Genomic DNA, 24,819 nt, shown 5'->3' with positions numbered 1-24,819 from the left:
GAAAAGAGGCTGCTTGTATGCATGGAGGTTTTGTAGATGCAGTTACGGACTTTTGTTTCCACAAACGTGTTGCCTCCATCTGTGTAAACAAGAAGCAGAGAAAGTTAATGCTACAGGAAGAATACAGTAGAGGGAAAGAGAGTTGAGCAGGTTTTGGCTACATAGCAAAGAAACTTGATGGGATTAGGGCTGCAACCCAGTTGTGCCATTTTCTGATCCAGATGAAGAAAAGGAATGAATGCTCAATGGAAGGGGAAACGGGAAAGACCTTTGGAGGACAGCACCAGCAACATGGCCTGTGGGAACTCCATCTGATTTTAATGCAGTGGGAAGCATGCCTGGCACTCTCAATAATGCTTGGATTCTACATAATGTTACACAGAGCCCTGGTTCAAGGGGGTCCTGATTGATGCAACTGGAGGGAAAACTCATCAGGAGTCCCACACTAAGCAGTAAATAAATAAATAAACTTCAGTCCATGCAGATATTTATAGGGGTTTTGTTATTCTTGCTTAGGTACATTAAAAACCCCCAATATCAGCCAGTAAGGCCCCCAGCTGTATTTCCTTTGTGAAACTAGTGACTTTTCTGTATTACTTTTTCACAAATATGTTAATTTCTCATCAGTCTTATCCTTCGTATTGCCCAATATCCTCCAGAACTTCCTTCTTTCCCCCATAACCTTTATAGAAGTTCCCTTAGATCTGGTTTCATGTGCATCTTATCTGCCAGATAGGACACTGAAGTTCGTTATTTTGCTAAAAAGGCCCAGGCTAAAAAATGAAATGTAAAAATGAAATGTAAAAATGAAATGAGAGACTTAAAGCATGAAATGTATTAATAAAAAAGTTTGCTTGAATAGGGTCAGAATCAGAAGTGTTGCATAAATAAATAAATAAATTAATTAATTAACAGTTAATGTGATTTTTGAAGACATTAAAAAAACATCACATCATCAAATTCTGGGAATTATGAAAGTCTCTCAGGATCTGCTGAGACTGCAGAGAAAAGGAGCTCCACAGCACGTCCTGCATGCTGGGCAGCCCAGCCAGGGTGCCTGTTGGGTGCCACTGCAGATCCTTGCTATCCCGTATTTCCCTGAAGTGGAAACTGGGTTTGAGGGAGCTGTGGGAGAGCTCTGCCCAGCAGCATCCCCCAGGAACTGCTGGGGGCTGGAGCAGGCACCTCACCTAATGGAGTTTGGCCAACTGGATTAATAAGAAAATAATCACCTTACAACTGTTCTTTTAACTGCATAAAGGAAATATTAAAGGCTAACAGAGCTGGGCTGGTTTCGCCTGGAGAAGAGAAGGCTCCTGAAGGGGAGGCCTTAGAGCAGCTCCAGTGCCTAAAGGGGCTCCAGGAAACCTGGAGAGGGGCTTTGGACAAGGGCCTGTGGGGACAGGCCAAGGGGAATGGCTTTAACCTGCCAGAGGGGAGACTGAGATGAGCTCTGAGGCAGAAGCTCTTCCCTATGAGGGTGCTGAGGCGCTGGCACAGACTTTTCCCAGAGAAGCTGTGGCTGCCCCATCCCTGGCAGTGTTCAAGGCCAGGTTGGACACAGGGGCTTGGAGCAACCTGCTCTAGTGGAAGGTGTCCCTGCCCGTGGCAGGGGGTTGGAACTGGACGAGCTTTAACTGATTCTATGATGAAGTGAGGTTTTTTGCTACTCAGTATCAACATTTATTAGAATAGAATCATAGAATCATAGAATAGTTGGGTTGGAAGGGACCTACAAAGCTCACCTAATTAAACCCCCCTGCAACGAGCAGAGACATCTTCAACTAGATCAGGTTGCTCAGAACCACATTCAGCCTGGCCTTGAATGTCTCCAGGGATGGAGCATCCACCACCCCTCTGGGCAACCTGTGCCAGTGTTTTACCACCTTCTTTGTACAAAATGACTTTCCTACTCAAAAAGTGTCAGGCAACAAGTCACAGAGTGAATGTTATGTGATTTATGTGACCCATCTTGTACAGGCAGTAATATAAAAGGTGTAAATAACGTATTATTGTTGTCATTCCCATTCGTGTATTATTAAGAGCAATCAAGAATCCTCAGATTCTTCTGTTACGCCCCTGTACAATATCTTTACCTGTAGAAAACAGGGAAGGCTCACTGATTACATGCTACCAGGATCTAAAGTCGCCTTCAGGTCTACACCTCTTCTCTTACCTGTTTCACGTGTAACAAAAAATAAAAAATAACAAAAAACCCCTCAGTTTCAGTGAAAAATCAAAGCCCACTTTTGAAAAATTGGAAGTCAAAGCAAGATGAGGTGTTTCACACCACACAGTTTGAACTGCCGGCATGAGTACGTAAGGAACCAGCCACATGCTCAACTCTATTCCTCTTAGCTGTGTGAACTACTCAAAACTGGAGGGCACATGTCACTTACAGTGACATGCAAATCATTACTGCTTTGTCTGCCAGGAAATCTGTGTAAACTAATGCGGAGCTCAGGTTCATTATATTGACATTTTTACCAACAAGCAAATTGAAAGGTTACCTTGTTGACATACCAGATGTTCTGCAAACTGCTTTTCAAACCATGGCTTCCACACATCTCTATAAATAAATAAATTAGACGCTTACAAATGGTGTGTGAATCAATATATGGTAAATCACCCATTTGTATACACACAGCGAAAACTACTGTGTGTAAACCCCATATTTCACACAATGTCAAAACCTCCTTTTTCACCCAGTACTTTTCATTTTCCTGAAAATAGCTGTCATCTATGTAAATGTTTTCCCCCAAGACCAACTGTTCTTCATAGTAAGAACATTACAGGGAAACCTGGGTGCCTGAGTTAGCACATGGTGTTATCAATGGGAGTTAAGCACCCAAGCGAGAGTTTGGCTATGACACATATGTAAGGGTTTGCGTTTATGTATCTAAAAGACTAGATTTGCTCCAGTTTAGATTTAGCCTCAAGGTATTTTCACCCCCTCCTTCTTCATTTTTTTTTCCCCTTGACTCATCTCTAATAACAAAAATAAGCCATTTGTCCAATGAGATACTTATTTGAGACAGTTGTCCTTTTGTGGTGATGCAAATCAGGACTGACCTTGCAATTATAGTCTCTATGAAGCACACATGGTCCAAGATGAAATCACAAGGGTTCATAACGTGACTTTTGCATGGAGCTGCACCCCCTCAGCCTCAGGACTAAAGAAACGAGCTGAGCCCAGCTCTGTTTACGAAGGCCTTCAGGTACCTCAGCTCCTCAGCTCCATTACTGTAGGAGAGAGAATGGTGCTTGGTCCTTGTTCATCAAGGTCTCCCACTGTGATCATTATTTCTCTCACAGTCCTCTCCAGTGCCAGTGATTTCTTGCCATGCTCAGTTTCCAATGTATGAATTTATTCTGGTGTAAATCAGGGCAAACTAGGTTAATTTCCTAAATCTCCAGTTGCAGAGAAATGAGATTTCTTGGAATGATGGTGATGCCTTCTGCCAGCTGCCCCATCTCCTAATCAAAGAAATGTCATAACAAATCAGCTTTTCTGTAGTACCTTATATACATTCAACATACAGATGCAGAATGGTTTCAATACACTCCAAAAGGCTCCTCCAAGCTGGAAGAAGCCTTGATCAATTCAGACCCTTTTCAACCAGCTGTGACACAGGACTGTGTCTTTCCCACTTTATAATTCTTTGCTGAGTGCTCATACTGAAATTGTTTCATAACCACATGAATTTGGAGTTTTCATTTCACCCTTGGAAGAAATGTAGAGCCTGGCACGGTGACAAGTATAACAGTGTGTAAAAGCACAATTAACTTATGCTCCCACCCCATTTTTTTACATTTCTAAGGAAGCTCTGAGATTTCAGAGTGATTGTTTTCACTTCAGAGCCAGGAGCGCACGATCCCTTCACTTCATCAGCAATGCCCTACAAAACCAGCGTGAGCCCCTGTCCCACTGCTGGAGGAGAGGGCACAGCACATTCCGCACCTTCCCCCAGCAACAGGCTTCCTAACTGAGGGAAGCAGTAATTAAAAAGGCCAAGTGGAGACACACAGAGCACTAACAGAGTTAGGCACTGTCTTCCCTAAGTTTTTTCCTAGCACAAACAACTTTACAGAATTGTGTTGGAAAGGACCTTAAAGCTCATCCAGTTCCAACCCCCTGCCACGGGCAGGGACACCTTCCACTAGAGCAGGTTGCTCCAAGCCCTGGTGTCCAACCTGGGCTTGAACACTGCCAGGGATGGGGCACCACAGCTTCTCTGGGCACCCTGTGCCAGCGCCTCAGCACCCTCACAGGGAAGAGCTTCTGCCTAATGTCTAATCTAAATCTACCCTCTTTGAATTTAAAACCAATCCCCCTTGTCCTATCACTACAGGCCCTTGTAAAAGCTTGAAACTTTTCATTTCAAAATGTGAATTTGTTTATACATAAATAAGTAACAGAGACTAAAGATCAAACAAAGTTTTTCAATGTGATTAAGTTAGAGTATGCCAAATGATGCTGAAGTTGTCTGTTTGACAAGTAGTCTGAGATCCTGAACTCTTAAGTTGTCTTGGTCAAAGAAAGATGGCTAAAAAGAAAATGGTTTCAGACACTCCATGCTAAGTTCCTAACAGTGCAAATGTTTATGAACTTTCTTATCTACCTGTTTTCCAAAGACAGCTTAGGTGAGCAAAGTTAATGGTAAATATTTTCAGAATATTGCCCTTTCTGTCTGCCTATGATTTGCCATGGGGCTGAGACAGGGGCAAGTGAAAGAGGTGGTTACTGAATCAAGAATGTCGAAGGAACAAGGCTGAGGTTGTCCATGCTGAACATGGATGCTGTATCAAATCACTGCTTTGAGCTTGGTCCCCTGATGACTTCACTTTACTGCCACTTGCTTCACTGAGATCTCTGGGTAACACTACGCAGAGTATCTCACTTGCATTTTATCTTCTTCCTGATGAGAGTAGACCCTCAAAACTGTGTTCATCTTCCAATATATCTAGGTTACTGTCTATTTTGTGTGCTAGCACAGATCAGAGGTGCTTTCAGATTTAATCTCTCTGCGCCCTAATAATCTCAAGTCAAAAAAACCCTCCAGAGTTCATCTGTCTTAAATTCTCTTAAGGTTTGTTTCAGATATCCATCAGGCTTGCCACTTCTAAGGGAAAATAGTTTAAAACCAGTATCACGCAGACTGTCACTGCAGAACCACCATCGCTTGGATCATAGATGGCACAAGGCACCAGCCAGGTATCATATTTCCAGCAGCATTCAATAGCCTTACATATGCTTTTCCTTTACCACCAACACCATAAAGACATTCTGCCAGACACAATCATCTGTATATAGCCTGGCAATTTATAAGCTATCCTAACTAAGCACATGGTCTGAAGAGCCTGGCTGTTAAAAGAGGAACAGCCAGCTGCAGCAATGGATAAAATTGCATCTAAAAGCAGAACAAAACACCACCACACTGAGCCTTTGCTAGTTCTCTTTCACAAGCCTGTGCCCAGATTTGTGCAGGGTTTTAAAACTCTGTTTAAATAAATAGATAACTAAATAAAAGCATTCTGCCACTCCTAATAGTTGCAAGAATCACAAATTAAAAGCAACACATGCTTATATTCACAGGAAAGGCAAAGGAGACTGGGTAGGTTTTATATTGTGAGGCTTTGCTCTGTGGATTCTGATTATTTTTTTAAAACCTTGATTGTTCATTTTTAATAGAGTTCTAATGAAACACCCTTAAGCCCTGCAGTGGTTTGCATCGACGGTTAGCAAGCCAAATACCAGTATGTCTTGTTTCACAAGTAGCATTAGAGATAAGAGAGGGTAAGATCATGCCCTGCTTTTACAAGGCTGTAAGAGGCACTTAGGGGCCATACAGTCTCCTGCTTGGCTGCCTAAAGCCTACTCTGGTCATTAAATAATGTGAAAGGCTTATAATAACAGCTGGTGACTAATATATTCCCTTTGTACAAATGTTTTACATTTGTCACTATAACCACTGCAGAGAGACAGCCCTGCTCTCCTAAAGGCTCAATCTGGCCCAGAATGTTTTTTATGTACTCAAAACTGCATCCTTAACAGTCACCATTTGCCAAATACTGTCACACACAAATACTATCACTATCACATATATAAGAGGAGAGTTTACATCCTATGGTGAGTATGAGTAAAAGGATCATAGCCACAGGATCTTTAGGATCCCAAGGTGAGACAAAACATGTTAAGCAAGCAAAAGCGGTAGGAAAAGTGTTAAAGAAGCTCTTTCCTTCAACTACTTGGAACTATGTAGTCCAAGAGAAGTTTTCTTGTCTGGAAAAGGGAAATAACCCTACAATTCTGTGTGAAGTGGCAAAAAAAACCCCAAGTAGTGCACTGGGCGCTGAGATACACCTCAGATGCACCACAACTACTGAAGTTCTGATGTGAGAGTCACAACTGAGATCTGTCAGATACCGACTCTGCTTCCCACACACATGGGTCCATTTTTACCATATTTCATAGTTTCAACAGGTAGCAAGGAAATTGCACATGAGAATTACATTAACCAAACATGTCTTGCTGCTGATTCAGTGCCAGTGCCCTCTTATTAAAGAAATAACTTAGCATTCTTGGATGTCCTGGGACATCTGGGGGTGATCCCAGGCAAATGACCAGTTATTTCACTGAATCACTTCTCCAGATGAGTCTGTGACTTACACAGTGAAGTACAACCTGACAGTGAGCGTGAAAACTGGACTTGACTCTGAGTTCCTGGAGAGGTACCAGCAGCCTCCTTGTTCTACAGAAACTTTAATTGCTCATCTTCCGCTCTCTGTGGTCCTTTATTTCTTTTTTGCTGGCTTATTTCCAGGAAAGGTCCAAGCATTAACCTTGCTTCCACCACTTTAACTGCCTTTCCCCATTTGTGAGGAGGAGCAACAGATGAATATACGTTCTGCAAGCGGCAGGGACTTTTCTTTCTTTCTTTGGGAATGGATGGGCAGACACCTTTTTCCATTGGAAGAAAACGTGCACCTTATTGCAGAGAGCACCTATGACAGTATAAACCCACAGCTCAGCAATTTGGCCAACGCTGCCTGAGACAAAACCAACCCATGGAGAAGTACAAAACATACTGTCCTATGTTATTTCAATTTCGTCTGTATTTTCCTCAGACTTTCTGCTTTTCTGGTAATAGAATTTTACATAGGGTTTCACATTATAAACCCTTTGAAGGGCAAAAAGTCCAAGCAACTGGATGATTATACCTTTTTTCTACTTGTACGAGTCATGTTAGGACCAAACAATATCACAGCCCTGAGTGAAGCCACACACTGTCTTTGGTAGTGTCTTAAAGAGTCTATACAGGGAAGGAAAAAAGGCAAGATTGATGCCTACAGCTGGACAAAGTGTTATAGCAAATATTTCACCAAAATCTCATTTCTGATCAACCAAACTATTGCCCAACTCTGTGCTAGTTTCTGCAAAATCCAGTGGTTTAAAATGCCCATCTCAAACAATAAAAACTGTTCAAACACATTTAAATGGTTATTTTCAAATTTTCCAAAGGAAATATCTGCATTTTTTGTCAATAATTTTAAACTTATTTCAACTTTTGTGGGGTTTTATTTAGAGCTTAAAGAAAATTAAATTAAAAAAAAAAAACCCTCAACAATTAAATGAACAAAAACGAAATGAAATGAAACTTGAACCCAAGAAGCAGCCTGACAGCTTCTCAGTTCACACACTTTTCAGAGACAGATTGTTTTGAACACACTCAAAAGCTCTTTACAAATATTTTTGCTTCATGTTTCCAGAATTGTCAGAAAACAAAAATAGTCCATTATTCACATAGCTTTGCCAGAAAGCTCCATGACTGCTAAGGACACAGACTCATGTGGCCTCCAACAGCTGTATTCCATCTAATTCTCCTAGTTCAGCTTTGAATTCCTATTGGCTTGGCAACCCTGAAGGTTCCAAATGTCTCATGGATAACATTAGGCACAAGAACATAGGTAGAATTTAGGCTGCCTGAAAACAGCCTTGAATTCATGGACATTTTCCATCTCCTGCTGGTCTTCCAGGAATGGTGCCACTCTAACCTGCCTCATTCTCCCCTTTGCCTAGGATTGTGGTCAAACAGCACACTCAGGTCCTGCAAATGGCATTGAAATGCATATATGTGTCACAATGGTGCCAAGGAATAAGGCAGGCTTGGCATCAGGTGAAAGGCAAGAGAAGCACCAAGGAAAAAGAAACCAGGAGTGATGAGTCAACTGAATTCTCAGAAAGGGAGTGATGAGATGGGATGCTCTGGTGACAAAAGGAGATGTGATTCGTAGGAAATTCACATGTGACCCAGCGATCTCTGCCATGTCCGGGAATGGCTGAGCACTCACAGAGCTATCACCAGGAGGAAACACTGCTAGATGTGTGGAGTCACCTCTTCCCTGGAATACATCAGGGACTGAAAGATGAACTCAACACAAGTCTGCAAAATTTGTGCTTTCTCAAAAACCTTTTATAATGTTACATTTGTAAATTCAAACTCAGCTGTGGAGCTTTCTTTTGTGACTTCTATTCAATATCCATTATCATCACTCAGTACCAAATCATGAGCTCCTTTGGGGTAATGACTATTGTAACAATGAATGCCAAATCACACTCTGCCCAAGGAGTCAAATGTCTAAATGCATGACAAGAGAGAGATGGAGACAAACAAACAAGAAATAAGAGATCTGTGTGACAACTATGATAAGCAATAGTCTCAGCACATCATGTTCCCTGGCATTGCCAGCCCCTTTTGTAGCATCGTGGCAGAGGAAAACTTTATTCTTTTGGTCCAAAAATAATCTGTATTTTGAATATTTTGTTATAAATTTGGCTTGATCAGTCACATGATCTCTGGGATTAGAATAAACATAGGTTATCTTAACATACAAATAACTCGCTGGATAGTTATCTTCTAGCTGGTTTTCCCAAACAGTTTTATAATCTACACACTCACAAATATTTAAGTGTATGTTTTAAATGAACTGTGCATACATGCTGTGCCTTAGCACATTAGAAAAACACATTTTCTGGATAGATCAGACATTTTTATACCACAGGACTTTACTACTTGTTGTAGACATGATGTTGTAACTGTTCCTGGCTTGTGAGGCTACAGAGATCAGGTCTGTGCTGTACCTACCGCATTAGGAAGCAAAGATCTTTCTTATATGGAAATAGGTTGAATTATAGAAATCGACAAAGAACCATAAATGGAACACTGTCAAAAAATGATTTCTAAGAAGATTATCCAGCTCAAACTAAACTTGGTTGAAATACTCCAAATAACATCAGTAGAGGCAAGTCCTAAGTATAGCAGGGACGGTTTGTTAGACGGATGTGCTGGCATCTTTTAATTTACATGGCAGAACTGTAATTTTTGAATTCTTTGAGATATTCATATGCAAGGTCCAGTTAAAGTGAAGGCTCTGTCTCTATCTGAATTACTACTAGAACTCAGTGTGACTTAGTCTGTGTTCCCATACACAGGAAGGACTGGTAGACTTGGCCACAGAGGAAGACGTAAGTTTGATCTATGCACCCCCTTTCTCTTCCAAGCAAAGAGTGAAATTAGAGGGGAGGAAATGAGGCGAGCCTCAGCTCAGCTTGCTGGCAAAAGCATCTTAGGCTGTGTGGGGTAGGAGACGGGAAGGCGAAAAGGCCTCCTGAGGTTAAACAGCCACCAGCAAATTACCAGCCTCCCTCAAACTGGAAGAAGCAGGGAGGAGCGCGATTCCGAGGAATACTGAAACTCTTGCTCACATTAGCCAAAGGATGATGTAGTTTAGATGCTACCACTGCACTGGGTGATACCTGTGGGCATAACCTCGTGCAGAGAAATGTAAAGACAGCTGGAATTTTAAAACTTAGGTCTGCAGACAGATATAGATCTGAAAGCCTCCATCTGGAACTACGGGGGGGCTGTGCTATTTTTAAAACAGCCAGAACAGTGGCTTATACCTATAGAAGAACCTCTCTAGCACCAATCCCCATGACGAGAGAGTTTTGTTTAATTCTGCACAACCTGACATGAAGCCATTTTTCTCTAAGTACCTTGTTCAAACCTGGCTTGAGTAACAGCAAATTAGTATTTACTAACAACCTGAGTTCAGTGGCTGAAATAAGCTGCCTGTTGCAGTGAATCAGACCTCATTTAGGCAGGCTTTAATGACCTGTGTAGCTGTTGGTGCTAAGGGACCTACCAGCACAGTGATCTAAGTGCAGTGCTAGCAGTGTTATACCACCAGCATTGCCCAAAGCAGGCTAGAAAAGGATTGTCTGACCGCTGCTTCCCTGGAGACCTCCAGGGAAATGAGATGTATCTCATGAGCTCCTCAATCAGCAGAAATTAGAACAAAAACAAATAAAACAGTTGGTGGTCTCAACTGTGTTTCTTGTGGGCAGTCACCCATGTTGCAAAAGCTTTCCTTGTGACGGGCACTAATTGCTCTCCCTTGCTAGAGGTCTTAGTTAAGAAGTCAGATGTGAAATGACAACAGAGAGTAAAGGTCAGGATGACAAAAGCATTTAGGTGCCTTGCACCAAATGGAAAGTTCAGGAGCCTCAACTTCCACCAGAACTAATAGGAATGTTGGTCTCCAAGAGGAATCATGACCTGGAGTCACCTGACTCACATTTAGCCGCTACAGTGATAGTCAAAATGTTGCTGTTTCAGGTTTTCCTACAAAGGAGGAAGATATAGGCACCTCCAGAGCTCAGATCAGAGCTTTTGTGGGACACTCAGCTCTGCTGAAGGTCCCCATCTTATGCGTCAAGCAGAAAGAAAGATCAGCCCAATGCCACCCTGTGGAGTCTCCAGCCACTCTGTGGACCAGTGCTGACCCTTCTCACCTCATCCTCTATACTAAAATACAAGCATCTCATGCTCCCTTTAGGGAAACATCTCTCCAGTGATCTAGGTGGACCCTGTGCTTAAATCTGAAGCTTTGAGCTCCTTAAACTGAGCTTGCTCTTTTCTCTCCTCTACATGGTCTGCGCAGCATGAATGAGCCTCACAGCTGCTGCCAGGTTGGAGCCTGAGATCTTGAATTCTGAATTGAGACCTTGAGTTTTGAATCAAGCATTAGGGAGTTATCATGGTTATCAGTAGGTAGCAGCCTGAAAGACATCACATTCTATCTGCTGCAAAATTCATGGAGGAGTGTCTAACGCCATATGAAAAGCAGTTCTAAACCAGCACATTTTCAAAGAAACTAGATGAAAAAGATACACAGTGATTCTCAAACACAAATCTTAGTTCTCTGATCAGAACACAGGTCACTGAGTGCTTCCCACAAACAATACACTGGTGGCTATTCAAACCTTACAGGCACAGTTTCTATTACAAATATTTTCATTGCCAGTAAGTTCAGTGCAAATAGGTGGTTTTTTTCAGTGCAGATTTTTATGTATATAATTGTATTTCTAATCTTGTTTTCATTAATTAGCATATAGCTTTGTTTATAGAATTGGGATTGTTAAAAGAATAATTGCAGCAAATGTACTTTCTCCATGTTTAGACTTGTACTCTGAGGCCCATGTCTATCTAAGAATAGATTCTAGATATTAATCTCATTACAGAGGTACCCTCATAACCTTAATTTTAAGGAGTTCCTGGTAACCAGAAACTTGCTCCCTCATGGGGAGCTGGCAGAAGGTTCTCATGAAAGACATTGTGAAGTGGTACATACCTGGTTGGAAGAAAGTGGTATTTGGTGTGTGATGGATCAGCCCTTCCAGTCAGCCACTGCTGCAGCTTTTCCCACCATAGGCATGATTCTAGGTCTTAATCTTCTGTGTGTGTCCTGCAGGAATAATGTAGGTGGCAAATCTTCAGGCATGCAAACTTACAAACATACGTCAGGCAGAATGTCAGAGGACATATTTTGGAGGTTACAAAGAAACAGAAAACAGAATCAAATGAAGCATAAAAAGCCTGATTATACAAGACAAAACTGGCAATATGGAGGTTTGGTGAAATAAAATTAATATTTCTAAGAAAGCATCTGGGTTTAGTGGGAATTATTTTCTTAGGTGGTATTTCAATGCTCAGAAATGTCAAATGTTTAAAAAAATCACCACTTCAAAACAAATGGTGGGTGTTTCAGTGGAAAATGTCGACATTTTTTCACTTGAACATCACTGATTCTTGGGGAATATTTCATTCTACAAAAGCTTTCGAAGTCTCATCCAATTTTACCTATTATTCTCAAATGGAGAGTAGAAGGGCAAAGGGAACATTCTTAGCAGAGCAAATAGGGTTTAGGATGACAGGAGCCACTTGATGCTGAGTGGGAAGGTGAGCTTGTGTAGTAACCACTCTGATCTGAAAGGCAATGTTCAACCCTGTCTCCTTCTTAACTTCAGCTTGGAGCGAGTGTCAGATCCCAATGTAAACTTTCCCATCTGTGTTATTCTATTAACTGAAAGGGAAAGGGATTAGCATGTGTACTTGTCACATCTTTTGACCTGTTGCATACTGAGACTGAAGGTAATGTTAAAGCAAACAGCATTCTTCTTCCTCTGCCAGGATAAGCAGGGCACGGGGGTAGTGTTTTGTTAAAAGAAAAGAAAGCTGGAGCACGTAAAACAAAGTATGTGCCTTGTGCAAAAACAAATCTTGGAAGCTGAAGATTTCCAAAGGGTATACCTTAAACAGAGCACGAGAGAGAGAGAAAAAACAGTTGAGAGGAAAGATCCCTTCCCTGCCAAGCACCAGATGGAGGGCCTTCCCACGGAAATAGCTGCAGAAGACAGATCGCTGACAGAAACCACTGCCAAGCGAAGGAGGTCCTCCTTGTGCTGCTAAAAGCTTAGTGGACGAGAACATAATACTCTGATGAAAACACGTGCTCCAGAGAAGGGGGTTGGCGTGTGGCACAACACTCTTTAATGTGACAGAGTGTGGCTCGTACCCCTGAAAGGAGTGCATGCTATGGAAGTCTGATGTGGCTTGGGGCTTCATTCCATCTTTTCATACAGATTCTTGGTTTTTTCCCTCACTAAAAGTTTATAGAGCACATGTGCGCACACACAGACATGCATAATGGCAACAATAATCTGCTTTTCCTCTCCCTTCCCCTGCATTTCATTTCCATGAGGTCTTTGCTGTGATTGGGACAAGATGAAGTGTTGGATGCTGACACTGATAGAGAATACATTTGGGGATAGAGGGTTTAATGAAGCTAGGCACCAAAAATCTCTTTTTCAAACGTTTCAGTTAACTTGGCACTAAATTATTCATAGAAAAAGAAATTGAGGGCTTTCCACTCCTTCTGCTTTTTCCTAGATGTTTCTGTTTCCTTTGTGAAAATCCATAGGAGTGTGTGCACTTTGTCAAAGAAGAAAACAAATTCAGCATCTCCAGGATGATCCAGTCAGTTCAGCAGTGGGGGAAAAAAAAGGCAATTAACCGTATTGCTGTCACAGAAAGCCACATGAATGGGACAGGATGACCTGGGTACAGTGCATGTTCAGGAAATAGCCTCTTCCAAGAAGGCTGAGCAGGCACGCCCTGATGTTCCCAACATTTGAATGAGAGCCATTATATTACAGTTATGGCCAAGGCTTGAACATCTACTCAACAGAGTAGACAGTTAATACAAAATACTAACCACAACTGAAACCCAGTTCCACTTTTGGACCATTTTCCTTTCTCTCAGGGCAAGAAGCAGATCAACAAACTAGTCCAGCAGTGGGACAGTATCCAGTATCAAGATAGTAGAATGTGTGAGGAGAGGATAAGGGAGGTGAATTTGTTCAGCCTGAAGAAAAGAAAGGTTAAAGAAGGGGATCTAATCTGTACCTTCTACAAACCGATAGATGGCCACAAAGAAGACAGAGTCCAAATTTTCTCAGATACAATGAAAGGATGTGAGGCAAAGATCTCAATTTGCAGCAAACAAATTCCTGCCATTTGTGCCTTCATGGCAAGGCTTTTGACTCTCTGTGAGCATTGTCATCATCATCATCACCATCTATGACAAACAGGGCATAATCTTCCATTGTGGAAGAAGGCAGTTACACAAACACATGGCATCATTTATGGGTGACCAGGACCAGTTCTGCACTGTCCCATGCTCTGTCATCTCAAGAAGTGAATGGATCTCACTCCCTTCCTCACTGTCACTAAGCCAGGGGCACGGATGCATTCTGCGGACAAAAAGCAGCTTTGTTAGCTTAGTTCACACGTCTCCAGAAAACAATGCAGCAGTTACTGACAAAGGAATTCCCTTTAAACGTGATGTATCTGTTCTCACTGGCAGAGTCCTAATGGTAGAAAGACTATAGACAGGACAATTAAGGATGACACACAAGTCTCCTGCAGTGACAATCAGTGTTATCAAAATGAATTTGCCAGGGAGTGACAAAGAGGAATATGATGATTTGCCCTTGACCTTGATCTTTTTGCTGGGAACTATTTCCCCATACTTTGTAAAGTATTAGGCAAACCTGGGTTGAAGTTGTAGGGAAACCCAAGGGAGATGGAGCACGGAATGCAGTGGGCAACACTGAGCTTCTCCTGTGTTGCGTGGCACCAAATGAGATCATAGAGACCACTACTGGGAATCTTCACCACTGATAACGGTGTTCCCAGAGCATGTATTTAACCCCTCTCAGAACAACTATTGAGCCAAAGTTTATGGCAGGCTGTTATAATAAATGCAACCATTTCAGTGCAGGGATCGGGAATATTTACAAAGACGACATTTTTGGGAAGCCATGTGGCATGGGTCATTGCTTTGCTGAAAGACAGAATAAGGTAAGAGCCCTCACGCTTCACGAGGCTTACTCTTTCCCTTTCAAATGACTGAAAGGGTCCAGGCTGACAGTACAAGGCAGCACTATTCCAGATTCCCCACACAATGTCGTTGCCTCCTCACTTCCTTCTTACTTCCTGAATCACCTTTACTCACTTTGTCTTACAGCAGCATGTAATTGCCCCATCCAAAGGCCAAGGCTCCCATGTGTTGTACAAGCACAGAATGAAACCTCGACACTAGGTCAGTGGTGCCTTAAAGCCTGTCCTTCGAGGAGAGATGTATGTAGTATTTGTGCACAATGATATCTCTAAAATTACATTTCCTAAGGCAAATATTTAAGTGTATTGTATATACATTGACTGACAGAGTATTTCCAAATACAGAGTCTTAACAGTATCTATGCAGAAATTCTTGGATTTATCTACCTCTGAGGTTAGATATTAGGAGGACTTATTACCCAAAGTCAGATAAGAGGCTGCCTGGATTCTAGGTTTGATATCCACACAAACAGACAGTTCTTTTTCATCAAGAAATTCGTATATGCTTTTGTAGAGATGTGTATAATAATGTATGTGTAAACACGCATGCAAATAGAGACATACACATACATGTAATGCATAACACCAGATAAAGAGGAGAGGACAAAACTCATCGGGGCACATTAAGATCTGCAGTCTCCTGAAATGGACAGGCAATATACGTTTTCTCCAGGATTTTTCAATCTCTGCACCAAATCAGTGGCTTTAAAAAGACTACCAGTTTGCTCAACAGAACTTACTAGTACTGCTTGGCAGCTTTTCACTCCAGTTCTGTACTGGCTAAATAATCTGCCTAATGCATTTGAAGCCTTAATTAGATTTCTCTTACTTATTTCTTCTTTTTTATTTTGTCTGAAGAGAATATTAGTTCAAGGACCAAGTATTGCCAGCCCACTTCGTGGCGTTCTGACACCAAAATGCCAATATTCCCACTACCTGGCACTGCCGAAGCTTAAGGATGCACACACCTCTAGGTACACGCTACCGTTTTCTCATCTTCTGTTTAATTTAAGCACACTCAATGTCTTCAAATTCTCATTAACAATTCTTATCATCTGCTGTTATTTCATAGCTGATGGGGATGAGCTCTGTACAGCATGGTGACATTTCTGATAAGAATATCTGCAAATTTTTCTCCTTTTGAAACAGGCGGACAAAAAAGCACTGAAGCATTGCTTAGTTAGAGACCTTTCTTCACAGGGAGGAATTTGGATCAAGTCTCTCTCTAATACAATACATAACAGTGAATGACACTCACAGGTAGAAAACAGGGGTTTTGTACATTAGTTGTGAAGGACAGCAAACTGAACATCACCCTCTGGCTCCAATGGAGCTGGGATTTTACTTTGAAGGACACTGTATCCTTTGATTAGCCAAGTGATAGCAGTATAGTTCTTACTTGCACTTTATCGTCCCTAATTTATTACCTGCCAGCTGTTGGGGTACCTCTAAACTCAGTGTAGACACTGTCCTGTCAGCTCATCACCATCCTCACCGCTACCAGTGCTATTCATGGTGCCGCATTGACCTATGTGGCTTACCTCCACTGTAAATAAAGAGAAACTGTGCCAGTATTAAATCATTCCAAATTTGTCTGTCTGCGTTATGGAGATGTTGGTGTGAAAAACCATATCAGGATCTGGGCCTTGCAAAGAAAAAATAAGATTCATTCAGCATCAGTTTGAGTTTTTAACCCTGCTTCATCAGAATTTAGATGAGAATTGATTGCTATCCCTTTGCTTATTCCTTCACGTTAATAAAGTCCATCTACACTAACACCAAGTCCTCAGAGAAGTCTTTAAAACAGGGGAAAAAAAATCAAGCTAAATGGACTCTCAAATTCCCACGTAAATGGGGTTGAGGAGTGGAAAATTTCTTTTACCTATTCTTTGGGTGGTACAGAAATCTAAAATTCCTCTAGCCCTGCTTCTCTGGGCCAAGGCAAACATGGAGATTGTCCTTTTAATGTCTTAAAGGCTCTGTTTTCTTGTAATGCCAAATGCAATATTTTGTTGAAAACACTACACCAGAAGTTTCCCAGCTGAGAAAACAGGCTGGTGAAAAATGGCTTCAGAAACTGAAATAAACCATGCAAAAGCTGTTCAGGGTGTGTGTATGAAATGAACATCTGGATCTGGCTTGTTAAACTGCCTCTGTTTTTTTCCTTCCTCCCCCCCTCCCCCTTTTTCTTTTTCTCACAGCTGTTCAAAGGAGTCCTAAGGGCAAAGAGACAGGTCAATGGACTGGATTACACCTTTTTTGCTTTTCCTTTTTCTCCAAGCTCTTTGCACCTACACGAGGAATCGAGGCCGCCACATGTGGGTTTAATAAGTAGGCACAAACACAGGAGAGAGAAAAAAAAATAGCTCAATTCCTGTTGGTTCTTCAGAGAGACGCTGAAGGAAAAATAAACTCCGGATTTCAAATTTTCTCTCCCTCAGAAAAAAAGAAACCTTATGGTTCTAATCAAATATTTCTTTAAAAACCCAATGGATTATTATTGCTTTAAGAAAGCAGGGTCTTTACACAGTGTATCTTTTTCTCTGTTCCTTTAGCAAGGAATAACAATGGGTTAATCCCTTACCTGCTGGAGCAAGAGGAAATTATAAAATGCCAATGGCCTGGGTTCACTGAACTGAGTCTTCCTACACCACTAAATAGATACATACAGTTATATCGAATGGGTTCATACTTCATTTCAGGCCGCAGCTTCCCCAGCTTGAGCAGTCCAGAAACGAAACAGAGAACAAAAGGAACCAAGAAAGTATCTGGGGATGGTATTTTCTGAGAAACAGATGATTCGTCTTTTCCTACTGACACAACGTCCCCTGGCATTGCAACAGTGATGGCCAGAGCAGAGCATCTTCCAGCTTCAGCAACCTGCTCCTGGCAGAGTGCATGCCTCTTCTACAGACAAGGTGTTAGGTCTCCTAGGCTTGGATCATGGGTCAAATGACCATATTACATAACCCATCCAGCCACCAGGGCTGCTGAGATCTCACTAGTCCACTGACAATTAGCTGCATGAAAATACTCTGTTCCCTTTGGAATACAGCCCTTTGGCACTGCACCCTCATATACACAGGTGGAGACAACCAAGGAGCAAGGCCACCAAACCTGAGCAGACACCGAGTTTCTATAAGCAAACCTGTCCTTTTTGCTTAAAGCTCTCTTTTCTGACCAACTCTTACCAATTTCTGTGCTCCCTGTGCACATTTACACTGAAGAACAGAATTTCAGCTTGGACAGAAGTATTGTACTTGTGGGTAGGTCTCACCTGCTGCTTGCTGAGAGGTTTTGCACACCCAGGTGGAAGAGTTTGTGACCTTTGTAGTAGCAAATCTGAATTTACTCCACCTCCTTTTACTGTTGCTCCTCTGAGTCCTGCTTGGGGTTGGTCCCAATATCGCAGTCCAGTAAGTAAAAAAATATGTCCCCAGATCCTTGAGTTTATTTGGGGAATCCGACTTTGGCTAGAAAATTGATGTTGAAAATCAAATATCTGAGTAAAAGCCCTTTGCAAAACACAAGTCCTAGTGCCAGGAAAGAAGCTGTGTTGTTTAGCATTAATACTGTAACTCAGACAAGGCAGTGGTATTTTCTGGAAAAAGCCTTTCCACAGTAGCCTCCACCAAAAAGCCAGCATTTGTCAGTAGGTGCTGCATGTACAGACCAGATTAAACACACAGCGACAGTGTTGAGCTTTGGGAAACTCCTTCCAGAGAGGAGCAGGCAGTGCTGTTTGATGTGCTGTTCACCCTAGGTCTGTATGGGTCCCATGACAAGAAGATGAATCTAAATCTGAAATAGAAACTTGCCTTGCATTAAGCCAGTGCAATGACGGTTTTAGGGAACAACGTTTGGTCAGTGAGGAACTGATTTGCCCATATTTTCCAAGCTCGTACCTATCTGCTTCAATAGGACTGAAAGACAGAATTACCTCAAAATCCAGCTGCAGGTAAAGTGAATTCCCCTTCTCTCCTCCCTCTCTTTTTATAGAAGACCATGAGAAGAGTGTGGCAGTGAATATTATTTATGGAGCACCTAATAAAAATGCTATGGGGAAATAATTACTGGAAACATCTGACTGTGTGACTGTAAATGCCTAGGCCCCAGTGCGCTGATTTAATGGACCGCTGCTTTAGTCTGTTATGCCTTGTGCTACTGACTTCAAGCCCCCTGCCCTCCTATTAAACCTCTCACATCCCTGTTAGATCAGGATTTTATTCTGCAAGGTCCATGGCAACTTTCCAGAGAAGGATAATGTCGGGAGGGTGACTGTGTTCACAGGCAGGCCTGGAGTCAGCCCTGGGAGAGAAAATGGGCTTCGTGAAAGAGTCACAGTGAAACCCTGAAGGTTTTGTGCTTCTGGGACTGAATCATGTTTCATAACCCAGATGTCAGGTGCTTTAGGTATTTCTGAATGACACTGTGATGTAAATCCTTCCCTCTTTTTGTCTGCCCATTTCTCATTCACAAACCAACAAACTGGTTTTGATTTTTGGCTGGGTTTTTTTCTGTCTTTAACATCCCTTTCTGACCTCCTGAACCCAGTGGTACAAACCCATGCAGCCTCCCTGCTCAAAGGGCACTTCTCACCCTGAATTACTCACGTGCCCTCCACCTTTTTGCAGATAGATGCAAAAATGTTAAAATTCACAGAACACCTTGGAAGTGACTGGAAAAACACAAGGATTTGAAGTTCCTGCTTTCATTTGCAAAAACAGTCCTGCAGAAAGACCAGAGGGCTATCATTTAACTGCTGCTGCTGACTTGCTAAATGAAGAGGAGAAAGTAAAAGGCAGCTCACTGCTGCACTGACAGCAAGAACAAAATCACATCCACTCCTTCTGAACCCAGCAGTTAGCACACTTTTTCTTCTCTCTCTTTTTTTTATTGCTGGTTTTAATGTAATATTTAAGTTGCAACTAAAATAGACCATGGAACATTAAATCACTACCAAATGCAAATTTACCTATATATCTGCACTACATTTTCTCCTACATTTACAAAGCAAAATTCTACCATTTGAACTGTGAGCTCCTATTGCATTTAATGGGAGGCGGCAAACTCCAGACATTACTTGGAATATACATGCACTTATCTTGTTGTTACAGGTCTCCCTCACAGAACTAAAAGACAGCTTTAGTACCAGACAGCATCTCTCCAGAGTCATACCCAATGAATAGTGTTTTTTGAAAGGATTATTTCAAAGGAACTCTGAAAAAGAATCTAATGACTTGCAAGCTACAGGATTGCAGCATGGGAGGAAGTAGATAATGGAATATGACAGCAATGCATTTTTCATAAACCCAGTGATTTCTATCATAATGAGAAACCCATCTATAACTCAGAGAACTCCCCCCCCAGAAGGAGACCTACACTGTTGCAGAAAGTGCACTGAAGTACGAAAAGAAACAATAATGATGATGATGTTACTGATGAGTCCCACAGCTCTGTCTTCCCTTCTGTCTCACTGAGGTTTCCAGCGCGATTCAAGAGGAGCAGTTCCAATCCCTCTCTGCCTCAGCATCACTAACCAGGGAAGCTTGCAGGCATACATCAGAGACCTCATGATAGATGCAAAGCCCCAGAGAAGAGGCTGTTCTTTATCTGCCCAAAGTTAAGGCCTGCATCTGCTCTCAATTAGCAGGCAATTAGGGGAGTTGAAAACAAACCTGTTTACATTGGCTATGAAGTCTAAAATAATTTGTGAGATGTCAGGACAGGATATTAAGATGTTAATGATCTTGTTTCTTTACTATTTTGCAAGCAGCGCAGTGTCACGTCTTCCTTTCACATCTCCATATACAGTAACAGAGTGATTGACTTTTGGGAGGGTAAGAAACCACTGGAGGGTGGTTTAGACGGGAGGAGAAGTTGTATCTTACAGCTAGTATGGATGGGACACCTGAGGATGAGCGATTCTTTGCAAAAAAACCCCAGGTGGTTGTTCATTTTGAATTGTGAGATAATGTCATGGCCTGGATTACAGCACTCAGAGGTTTCAGCCACAATTCCCATAGTAAAGGCCCCTCCTGCAACCTCCTGTGAAAGCCAGAAACAGTGACTGAACAAATCCAAAACAGACTGTTTGCAGCCCTATGCTGGACTTGCTCTTGTGGAATGGTTCTGAGCTCAGTTCCCCTCCACAAAAGGCAACAGAGGCAGGTGACCATGGGACAGGGAGGCTGTTTGCCCCTACGAGTAAGCATCCTGCATGAGACATCTAAGGAAAACTGCGATCTCTGAACTTCAGATTAACATCTGGGATAGGATCCTGCTTATTTCTGTGTCACTGCCTTCCAAATATCTCTTTTCCAAATATCTATTCACAACACTAACTTTTTCAGATGAAAATGCTCACCATTGACCTCTCAATTCAGCAGCATCCACCAGTGTGAGGTTCCTTAAGGTTCAGCCAATGCTTCTCGGTGTTGCTTGAGTCATTTCTGACCAGTCACATGAAGAAGGTTTTGCAGAAACATATATCCTCCTTGAAGAGAAAGTGAAAAGCAGCATTAGTATCCATTGCTTCTGAAATCACAGAACTAGTTTCCATTGGCACAATATGGTAGAAGATTAGTGGAATAGATGAGGCAAACTGCAGAAAACACCTGCTGGAATGTGCATTTTGTATCTTATTCCACAGAAAAGGTACCTTTCCTAATGACTGCCTGTTGATGGTGGGGCTTACTGCCATATTAACCTTCTCTGATACAGTCATCACATTATACCTTTGACCTTCACAACTAACCAAAAAATAAGTCTAGTAAACAATCCACCAAGTTGACAAAATTCCATTTATACAGCTCCAACTGATCAGCTGTGTTCCCGTAATTCTTTATGCCATGTCAAAAGAGGCCTGAATTCTCCCTGCTCCCCAACACTGCAAAAAGCCAGGCAAAAAGAGAGCACCACAAGGGCCACTGTGCCCTCTTGTGCTCTCCATTGGGCCATCTCCTCTCTTGTCCTCCTTTGCTTTTTCCACCACACGCTATGGATCCAGCTCTAATAAGAGTCAGGTGCTCAACCCCCCAGGCTACAAAATAGCTTTAATTATAGTATTAATAGCATTCTGCTAAATCAGAACAAAAGCACAAATAGGTCAGTATTTGTGGTTATATTTTTCGATGTCCTGGTGTTTGTTTTCTTTCCAATTTTATGTTTCTTACTGGCATTTATAATGCCTAAGAGACACTCCAGAGGCCAAAATACAGGCGATCTGAGCTTTGCATGATACTCCTAACTTTCCACAAAAAGAAATACCAGGAGGAGATCAGATCTACATTATACCAGCCCCAGAGGTATACCCTTGAGTCTTGACCTCCTTTGATGAAAAGCAGAAGAGCTCAGTATTATTAGTATTTATTGTTATTATCTTAATTGCTACTATTATTAAACAGCCCATGAAATATATTAATATAAATAACACAAACATAGACATTTGAAACACAAATTCGAGCACAAAGACACCTCCTATTTACCAAATATTAAAACGAATTCATTTAATACTTTCCATTAATAACTCTTGCATATGCATGCTGCATGAGTCAGTCAATACTAAAGGTTAGGATGAACGTGTACAGTATGGGAATGCCAGCTGGTCTCTGCGGTGATACATATTATTTAAAGATTAAAAAAAGGGGGGCTTTATAAAACATTATATTCATTTAGTTTTTGTCAGTAACATACTGATCAGTTCGGTTTGTAAGTCTAAAAAGTGAAGCTTTTGCAGTTCACTTGCTGGTGGAAGGAGCCTGTCCTGCAGCAGGGGGAGAGCGAGCCACAGGGTAAAAATCCTGTTTCACAGCATCAGGGCTTGGAAAGGCACTTCAGTTGTGCACGGGGCTGGGAACAAAACCTTTCAAACACTTTCACAAAGGGAGAATCGGCTCATTCCCATGGGCATCCTGACTACACCCCAACACAGGCCCTCCCAGGGGTACCCGGTAGAAATCCCCTCTCACTGGCATCTTCACCTGACACCAACACACCACTCCCTTCATCTGCTTGCCAAATCATGCCCCTTGTGCTGCTTTATCCCTCTCACCAACAGCACAACCTGGGTGCACTTCGAGCCTGGTCATTCAGTTGGTAACACTTGATGTAGCAGCTCGTCTTGTTCACTCCCTACTCTATCAACTCCTTACAGCCGAGAGTAGTAAAACATGTTTTTGTCAGTAAAGTCCACTACTGTGACTCAGACATTGACACACAGGGCGCAGTTACCGTGTGTACAGTAATATGGGGCCATATTTAGAGTTTCTAACCATAACCACACTCCCAAAAACTGCATTAGATCAGCAGCCAGTTTCCCGGACTCCCACTCGTTGTTTCTGACTTCAGGAATTCAGATTATTTGTCTTGTACCAAATAAAGTTGCTTAGGAGATAAAATAGTAAGAAGGAAAAACAGAGGGGCCTAACAATTAGCTGTAATCTGTTCTGGCTTGAATAGATAATGCATAGAGTGGAAAACAGCAGATAGTAAAGAAAATAGCAGCAAATTGAAACCTAACATGAAAATAAATCTTTTTCTGTGTTTTTGTTTTTGAAATTTCCAATGTTATTCTTAGCAGCAAGTAAGTAATGTGCAGAAGTGTTGTCCAATCTTCATTAACTACATTTGCCCTTGTTAAGGCTGCCTGTGAATATGAGCCTGTGAATAGACAAAGCAAGAAGACCCACCAAGGAAGGCATCTGAGTTCAGCACTGTGTGATTACTGCCAATTACTGCAGGTAACTAACAGAAAGGGACATTTTAGCTGTCTTAGTTTAAGATCTGTGTCCGTACAGAGCAAGTTTGGCGCAGGGGGAAGGTGCTCTCACTTACTTCCACCATTTCTTGTTTTTAAATAACAAGCCAGGTATTGCTGGTAGGATGAAGAAAGTTGAGAGACTCACACAAACCTACAGGATGTTTTGAGATTAGAGAGGATCAGAAGCTGATGCTTTCAGTGCAAGAGAGAGTGTTTAAGTGTGAGGCCAGCTGAGATCAAAGATACCTGTCCTGAGAAAGGAAAGTCAGATAAACATCATGAGTTAGAGAAGGTGACAAGCACAGGAAGAGTGTGGATCTGGGACATATCAGATAACACTGACCTTGGTCCGAAAACATCTACTACCTGAAAGAAAAGGGAGTCCTATGCAGGTGTATTTATTATTTTGTCTACATTTGTTTCTTTCCAGTGTTATTTCAGACAGAATCATCTTAGCACCGTAGACAACACCTGCACATGAGCTGCTCCCATGGGATCACATGGGGAACGCTGCGAGTCTAACACAAAAACGTGGGATTCAAGTTCAGAAGGTCACGGCTGATCCTGTGGCTTTAGGGCAGCTAAAAGTACTCCACCAGACACTGAAGGACAAAGCGTCCCAGCACACGAGACTTGGCACAGCGGCCGGGGGACGTCCACTGTCTGGGAGAACTGCCCTGGAGAGCGGGAACTGAAGCCTTTCCAGTGTCCACTCGCTCATCCACCTCCCTGTCTAGCTGGTGCAGTACTGGCACATCCCAGTCAGTGAGGCACTGGGCAGCTTCTGCATAGGAGAAATTAATTTAATCGTAGAATCCCAGCCTGGTTTGGGTTGGAACAGACCTTACAGCTCATCCAGTTCCAACCCCTGCCACGGGCAGGGACACCTTCCACTAGACCAGGTTGCTCCAAACCCTGTCCAACCTGGCCTTGAACACTGCCAGGGAGCATTCAATCCACTCTGAAGGCAAAACAGAGCTGGAAAACTGTTCAGCACATTTTATTCTTTGGTTTAGTCATTCTTCTAATGAAAATGCAGCATTTTGGGGATGGTGTTTTGCTTTGTTGCCTTTTTTTGTTTGTTTGTTTTATTTTAATAGAAAGAAAACAAAGGGCAACAGTAAAAATTATCCCAAAAGGGAATTGGCTATTGCCAATTAAGTGTTGAGCTCTAAAGAGCCCTTTTCTACCAACAGCACTCATACATGCTACTGACGTGGTTCCTTTAGATCCATTATCAGGGCAAGGCAACTG

At 42.1% G+C, this 24,819-nt stretch overlaps 1 long non-coding RNA gene across 1 annotated transcript in view; it reads right to left on the bottom strand.

Moving 5' to 3' along the window:
• The window catches only part of LOC115615399, a 48,631-nt gene that overhangs the window by 18,134 nt on the left and 5,678 nt on the right, over positions 1-24,819 (bottom strand). The window contains exons 2-3 of the long non-coding RNA XR_003994036.1: positions 21,172-21,300; positions 11,695-11,808 (exon numbers count right to left, since the gene is read on the bottom strand). This is a non-coding gene — a long non-coding RNA (uncharacterized LOC115615399). The remainder of the gene's footprint in view (positions 1-11,694; positions 11,809-21,171; positions 21,301-24,819) is intronic.

Source organism: Strigops habroptila, chromosome 13 (genome assembly GCF_004027225.2).
Source record: "Strigops habroptila isolate Jane chromosome 13, bStrHab1.2.pri, whole genome shotgun sequence".
Lineage (NCBI taxonomy): Eukaryota > Metazoa > Chordata > Aves > Psittaciformes > Psittacidae > Strigops > Strigops habroptila.
Note: the sequence above shows the minus strand (reverse complement) of the source record. Positions and strands in the feature narration are given on the sequence as shown.